This window comes from Myotis nattereri (assembly GCF_964212035.1).
Source record: "Myotis nattereri genome assembly, chromosome: X".
NCBI lineage: Eukaryota > Metazoa > Chordata > Mammalia > Chiroptera > Vespertilionidae > Myotis > Myotis nattereri.
In genome coordinates this window covers 147,790,107-147,797,820 of record NC_138078.1, presented here as the reverse complement: position 1 = coordinate 147,797,820, position 7,714 = coordinate 147,790,107, and positions in this window count along the sequence as shown.

Below are 7,714 nucleotides of genomic sequence, written 5' to 3'. Positions count from 1 at the left end.
TCTTCAAATAGGTTTTCAATATCTTGCTCTCTCTCTTCTTATGGCACCTCCATAATTCGGATGTTGGTATGCTTGAAGTTGTCCCAGAGGCTCCTTACATTATCTTCATATTTTTGGATTCTTTTTTCTTTTTGTTTTTCCAGTTGGGTGCTTTTTGCTTCTTCGTATTTCAAATCTTTGACTTGATTCTTGTGATCCTCTAGTCTGCTGTTGGATCTCTGTGTAATATTCTTTATTTCAGTTAGTGTATGCTTAATTTCTAGTTGGTCCTTTTTCATATCCTCGAGGGTCTCACTAGACTTATTGAGGATCTCACTAAATTTATCAGCGGTTTCTAGAAAATTCTTGAAGAAACCTTGTAACTGTGGTTTTGAACTCTATATCCAGTAGTTTGCTTTCCTCCATTTCTGTTATTTGTGACCTGTTTTTTTGTCTCCGCATTTTGGCTGCTTCCCTGTTTTGATAGAGTGGCTTTCTGTGCTAAGTGTCCTATAGGGCCCAGTGGCTCAGCCTCCCCAATTACCTGAGGTGGACACTCTTGGTGCACCCCTTTGTGGTCTTTGTGCACAGTCTTGTTGTAGTTAAGCCTTGATTGTAGTTGGTATCACTTGGAGGAATTGACCTCCAGGCCAATTGGCTGTGAGAATCAGCTGTGTCTGCAATGGGAGAACTTCTGTGCTGGAGACACCCTTATGGGGCAAGACTTGCTTCAGTGGGGCTTTGGTGCTCACTGAGTCTGCCCCCTGAGTGTGTCCCTTATGGATCTGAGGAGTTGTAATCTGGATGGTCCCACTCTGACCACTGGGTACACTGGCTCTTGGATCTCTAAGGAGGTGTTAATTTAGCCACTGCCTGAGGCTACCCAGCAGGAGCTATGGAGAGATCTGCAGATTCCTCTTCTTTGTTTGGGCTTTGGAGGTGCCCAGATGAGGCCCAGCTGTGAAGCAATGCAGGCTGCTGTGGGGCCTTGGGCCTTCTTTTGGAAGTTCTGGGTCTGTCTGGCCCAGCTGCAGTTTGTTAGGTAATTTTCAGATTGCAAAGGGCTAGGCCTGGCATATGCAAAAGCCTCTGCCACAGCTTGGGTGGTGCGGGGTCTCAGGGGATCAACAGGGCGGAGCAAACAGCTATGGCTGCTCCTCAGTCCTACCCTAAGAGGCCCCTCATCTCAGTGTCCCGGTAATCGCTGCAAGCACCTCTGAGAGAAAGCCGCCCTCGAGTTCCGACCGATACCAGACAGTCCAGTTTCTCCCCATATGAGTCTGGGTCCCCAGAGACTCGCCCGGAACTGGAGTTCAGAGCGGGAGCACGTGTCTCTCTCCCGATTGAAAAAGACAGCTGCGTCCTCAGTTGCCAGCCCTTTCCACGTGCACCTCCATACCTCTGCACTTCTGCACCTCCTCTGAGTCTCAGTGTGCTTTTCTCTTTCCTTCTAGTTGTAGAATTTCCACTCAGCCAGCCTTCCGGTGGTTCTGGATGATGTCTGTTTTGTCTTTTAGTTGTATTTTTGAAGTGGTTGTGTGAGGCAGCAATTTCAGGTGTTTACCTATGCCGCCATCTTGGTTTCTTCTCAACATGTGGTCTTTTGTGACTGGCTTCATTCTATTGATATAATGTTTTCAAAGTTCATCTCTGCTGTAGAATGTATCAGTATTTCATTCCTTTTTATTGCTGAATAATATTCCATTATATGCATACTGGTGCCCTGGTGCACGGATTCGTGCACATTGAAAGGAAATTAATTAGAAGGTGTCCGGTGGGGCAGGACTGAGCGAGATGGGCTGGACACGCCCTGGAGCCAACCTCCTGTGGTCCCTCCCTAGCATCTGGGGAGTGAGCGGGATCCCTCTGGCAGGTGGGGATCAGGCCCAAACTGGCCTTCTGACATCCCCCCAGGGGTCCTGGTGTGCGAGAGGGCACTCTGCAAAGTTGCTGTCGTACAGGGTGTGGAATGCAAACACAAGTGTGCAGTAACCAGATTTGCGGCTGACAGTGCCCCAGAAACAACAGAACCCACGGCCGATGGTGGAATTGCACAGCCCTGCAAGGAATCGGGCTGCCTCCTCTCTGGGTTTGGGGTGCATCACCTGAGAACCGCTGCAGCCAAGTCACTGCAGCTCAGCAGCTCCTGCGTTGAGATCTGCCCCCTGGTGGTCAGTGCACGTCATAATGACCGGTTAGATGGTCGGACACAGCATATTAGCTATACATATATATAATTTTGTACTGGAAGCCCAGTGCATGAAATTCATGCACGGGTGGGGTCCCTAGGCCTGGCCGGTGATCAGGGCCTATCAGGCTCTCTTGCCCAGTCCTGATCAGGGCCAGGCTTGATGGGGCCTGCTGGCTGGGGCCTGGGGGCCTGCTGGCTGCCAGACAGGGGAGGAGAGGGGAGGGGCCATGGGAGGTTGGTTGGCCATGGGAGGTTGACTGTGGGAGCGTACTGACTACCAGGAGGCAGCTCCTGCATTGAGTGTCTGCCCCCTGGTGGTCAGTGCACGTCATGCGATTGGTCGTCCAGTCATTCCAGTCGTAATGGTCGCTTAGGCTTTTATATGTATAGACTAGAGGCCTGGTTGCTTGGCCTGGGGGGTCCCTCGGCCTGGCCTGCAGGGGTTGGGCTGAAACTGACCCTCCGACATCCCCTGAGGGGTCCTGGATTGCCAGAGGGCGCAGGCCAGGCTGAGGGACCCCACTGGTGCACGATCAGGGCCAGGGACGGACTGCGGGAGGGCTCCAGCACGTGTCTGGCCCATCTGGCCTAGTGCCAATCAGGGCTGATCGGAGTTGGCTGGCTGGGGAGGGACTGTGGGAGGTTGTCCAGCTGGGGAGGGATCATGAGAGGGCTCCAGGGCGTGTCTGGCCCATCTCACTCAGTCCCAATTGCTGGACCCCAGCAGCAAGCTAACCTACTGGTCAGAGCATCTGCCTCCTGGTGGTCAGTGTGCATGATATCAACTGGTCAAATGGTTGAACGGTCAGATGCTTAGCATACTAGGCTTTTATTATATAGAATACCACATTGAATCATAAACCTTAAATAGGAGAATTTAATGGGATGTGAATTACATCTCAATAAAGCTGTTAAAAAAGAAAATAATTTAACCCTAGCTGGTTTGCCTCAGTGGATAGAGGGTCAGCCTGTGGACTGAAGGGTCCTGGGTTCAATTCCGGTCAAGGGCACATGCCCAGGTTGTGGGCTCAATCCCCAGTGCGGGATGTGCAGGAAGCAGCTGATCAATGATTCTTTCTCATCGTTAATGTTTCTATCTCTCTCTCCCTCTTCCTTCCTCTCTGAAATCAATATAAATATATTTAAGAAAAAGAAAATAATTTAAAACCTAAAACAAAATTTAAAAGATTTTATTTTATTTTATTATTTTTTTAAAATATATTTTATTGCTTTTTTACAGAGAGGAAGGGAGAGAGATAGAGAGTTAGAAACATCGATCAGCTGCCTCCTGCACATCTCCTACTGGGGATATGCCCGCAACCCAGGTACATGCCCTTGACCGGAATCAAACCTGGGACCTTTCAGTCCACAGGCCGACGCTCTATCCACTGAGCCAAACCGGTTTCGGCAAAAGATTTTAGCATATAATTCTGCTGGGAAAAAATCACAAAGAAAAGAAAGCTGGAATGGCTATATTAATAGACAAAATATGGTTTAAGACTATTACCATCCAGCCAGTATTGCTCAGTGGTTAAGCTTGGACCCATGAACCAAGAGGTCATTGATTCCATTCCTGGTAGGGCACATGCCTGGGTATTTGGCTCAATCCCTAGTAGAGGGTGTGCAGGAGACAGCCTATCAATGATGTTTCTCTCTCATTAATGTTTCTATCTCTCTATTCCTCTCACTTCATCTGTCTCTAAACATCAATAGAAACTTTTAAAAAAGACTATATCACCAATATTTATTAAAATATTTAACCTGATTACTGCATTTTCTGGAATCTCTTTAAATTTTGCACCCAAGGAAAGTTCCTCACTTGCTTTACCCTAATCCTAGATCTGGTTAGGTCTTTTTTTGTTTGTTTGTTTGTTTGTTTCTGGTCTTAAAATCCTTGCCTTTTATGGGAGCGTTTAGCTTATTTATATTTTATGCAATTATTGATATGGGCAGATTAAGCTCTATCATTGTTACGTTTTCTATTTGTTTCTTCTGGTTTTTCATCCTCTGTTCTTCCTTTCTCACCTTCTTTTGAGTTAACCAAATATAGTTTAATATTCAATTGTTAGTCCTCTACTGGCTTTTCAGCTGTACCTGTTTTCATTATTTTCTTTAGAGGCTTCCCTTGTGATTACAAAATCCATTCTTAACTTATCATAGTCAACTGAGAGTTAACATTGTACCATTTCATATGAGATTAAAAAAAACCTTGCAACAGTATAGTTTTCTATCCCAAATCCTGTCCTTTGTGTTATGGTCATGTGTATTATATCTATATGCATTCTAAATCCCATAATTCCTCTTGATCCTTTGGAGGCATGTTTTTAGGATATTTTAGAGAGGATCTCTAGCCACTCTAGGCCTGAGGTGGCCATTCTCTTAAGGCAGGGCCTTTCTGGTGTCTCTATTTCTCACTGGGGTACTAGGTGAGGGCTCTCCAGTCAAGCTAGTAAAAATATCCATGTCTCTCAGAACTGTACAAGCATCCATTCAGCTGACAGAAGCCCAGGATTGATCTCTGCTTGGCCTCACAGTGTCTCCCTCTAAAGCCTGCACAAGCTAGTATTTAGCCAAAGACCTAAAACAACACTTTGGTAACTTCTGGAAGCCCACGTCTACAAAGCTCCTTTTTCTCCAGTACCATGATTGCTACACTCAATCCTGCAATCTGGTTTCCCCCACCCTCAGCTCAGCTATATTACTATTCTCTGCCTAGGCTCCACTTCCCCATGAGAGGGTTCTGAAATTGACCCAGGCAGAAAAGGGTACCAGCCAGGTTCACTGCATGCTTCCCTTCTTTCAGCCAACACACTCCATCCAGTGGAGCATAGGATATCTGGGAGCCTTGATAAATGTATGACACTAGTTTTGGTCTCATGGCCAAAGAACACTAAAAAAAAAAACAAGCTAGAATTGACAGATGAAGATAAAAACAATTTTGTCTGCTTAAATACATAAACTGTCTTTCCTTGCCTTTTATGATCTTGAAACTTTTAAAAAACATTGTTTTATTGATTTCAGAGAGGAAGGGAGAGGGATAGAAACATCCATGAGAAACATTGATCAACTGCCTCCTGCATGCCCTCTATTTGGGTCTGAGCCTGAATCCTGAGCATTTGCCCTGACCAGAATTGAACCAGTGACCTCCTGCTGCATGGGACAACTCTGGCCGAGCCAATCTTGACACTTTTGAAGAGTATTGGTTGAATACTTTGTAGAATGTCCCTCAAGTGGGGGAAGAATACTATGAAAGTGAAGTGTCCTTCTCATTGTATTACATCATCCTATATAATAAAGAGGTAATATGCAAATTAACCCTCACACCCTCACAAGATGGCTGCCTATGACCAGGCTAGCAGGGGGGTTAGTGAGGGATGACCAAACGACTGAACAAGCAGGCTGTGTGGGGCAACCAGGGCGGTGGGGAGGGGGGAGCTGTGAGGGGCGACCAGGCCAGCATGGGGGGCAGTTAGAGGCAACCAGGCCAGCAGAGGGGGGACAGTTAGGGGTGACAAGGTTGGCAGAGGGGGGCATTTGGGGGCAATTAGGCTGGCAGGGGGGGCAGTGAGGGGTGACTAGGCCGGTTGGGGGGGCAGTTGGGGGAGACCAGGCCTGCAAGGGGGGCAGTAAGGGGTGACCAGGCAGGCAGGCAGGTGAATGATTAGGAGCCAGTGGTCCAGGATTGTGAGAGGGATGTCTAACTGCCAGTCAGTTGGACATCCCCCAAGGGGTCCTGGATTGGAGAGGGTGCAGGCTGGGTTGAGGGGACCCCCCATGCACAAATTTTGTGCACTGGGCCTCTAGTAGGGTACATAAGAGCCATGTCTTATTACTGGTGATGTTAACATTCATCTCTTGGTTAAGGTTGTCTGCTAGATTTCTCCATTGCGAAGTTACTATTGCCCTTTCCATACTCTTGTTATTAGAAGTCACTGAATACAGCTCATATTCAAGAGGATAAGAGGGGCCTAGCCGGCATGGCCCAGTGGTTGATTCCGGTCAGGGCACATGCCCAGGTTGCGGGCTCAATCCCCAGCGAGGGATGTGCAGGAAGCAGCCAATTGATGATTCTCTCTCATCATTGATGTGTCTATCTCTGTCCCTCTACTTTCCTCTCTGAAATCAATAAGAATATTATTTTAAAAAATAAAAAAAGAGAATGGGAATTAAGCCCATCTCTTAGAGGGAAGAGAATCAGACACAGGCATACCTTGTTTTATTGTACTTCACTTTATTGCATTTTTAAAAAATATATATTTTATTGACTTTTTAGAGAGGAAGGGAGAGGGATAGAGTTAGAAACATCGACGAGAGAGAAACATCGATCAGCTGCCTCTTGCATACCCCCTACTGGGGATGTGCCCGCAACCAAGGTACATGCCCTTGACTGGAATCAAACCTGGGACCCTTCAGTCCGCAGGCCAACGCTCTATCCACTGAGACAAACCGGTTAGGGCTTTATTGCATTTTTCACAAATTCAAAACAAGACCCTCCCCCAGCAAAAAGATTATGACTCTCTTTATTGCAATGGTCTGGAACCAACCCTGTAATATCTCTGAGGTATGCCTGTATTTAATAAATATTTTAGAGGTGGTACTTTCAGGCTGCGCAACTAGAGTGTTCACCTTAAAGTTTTATCTACAAATTTTAGCATTTAGTGGATTAGATCTGCAACAATTATTACTGTGGTACTCTAATGGCAATTTTCTATTTCCCTCATTTCTTCTATATTTATCATTTGGAAGTCTTACATAAGGAAGAGTTGTTCCATCTCCAACATTTATTTATTCAACCATATCACTTATTTATACACCATGGAATCATGGATATTTCTTTTTTTTTTTTTTTGGACTATAATCCAATACTATCATTTTTTTGTTGTCGCTCAAATTGTTCCAGCTTTGGCCATTGGGAGCTCTTTCAAGTTGGCTCCTGGAGCCTTATGACTGACATGCTCCCATCTTTTTTTTGTGTGTGTACTTTCTTACTTTCTGGCACTACACAATGTTCCAGGCTCATCGTGTATTTTCCTACCCTGGCCTTAAAATCAGCCATTTCTCCAAGAAGTCCTGATTCCTTTTATTAGATAATAACATTTAGAAACTAAGAGCTGGTTACTTAGATGTTCTCACTGCTTCTGCATTCATACGATGTCTAGGCTGTCTCAGTGGACATACTAGAAACTGTCAGATACCAAGAAGGTATGACAGCTAAATGCAATATGGTATTTGTGATAGGGAGCTTCTAAGATGACCTGTCACTGACCCCTGCCAAATATTCATAGTCTTCTGTAATCTCCTCCCCTTGAGTAACTTGATTCTAACCAACAGAATGCTTGAGCATCAAGGGGATGTCACTTCCATGATTAGATTACATGAGATTGTACCTTGTTTTGCTCACTCTCTCACTTGCTGGCTTTGATGAAGCAAGATACCATGCTGTAAGTGGGCTCCTGGAAGGAAAGGCACACATGGCAATGACTGAGGGTACCTCAGGCTGATAGCCAGCAAGGTACTGAGGCTCCCAGTTCAACAGGCTGGAGA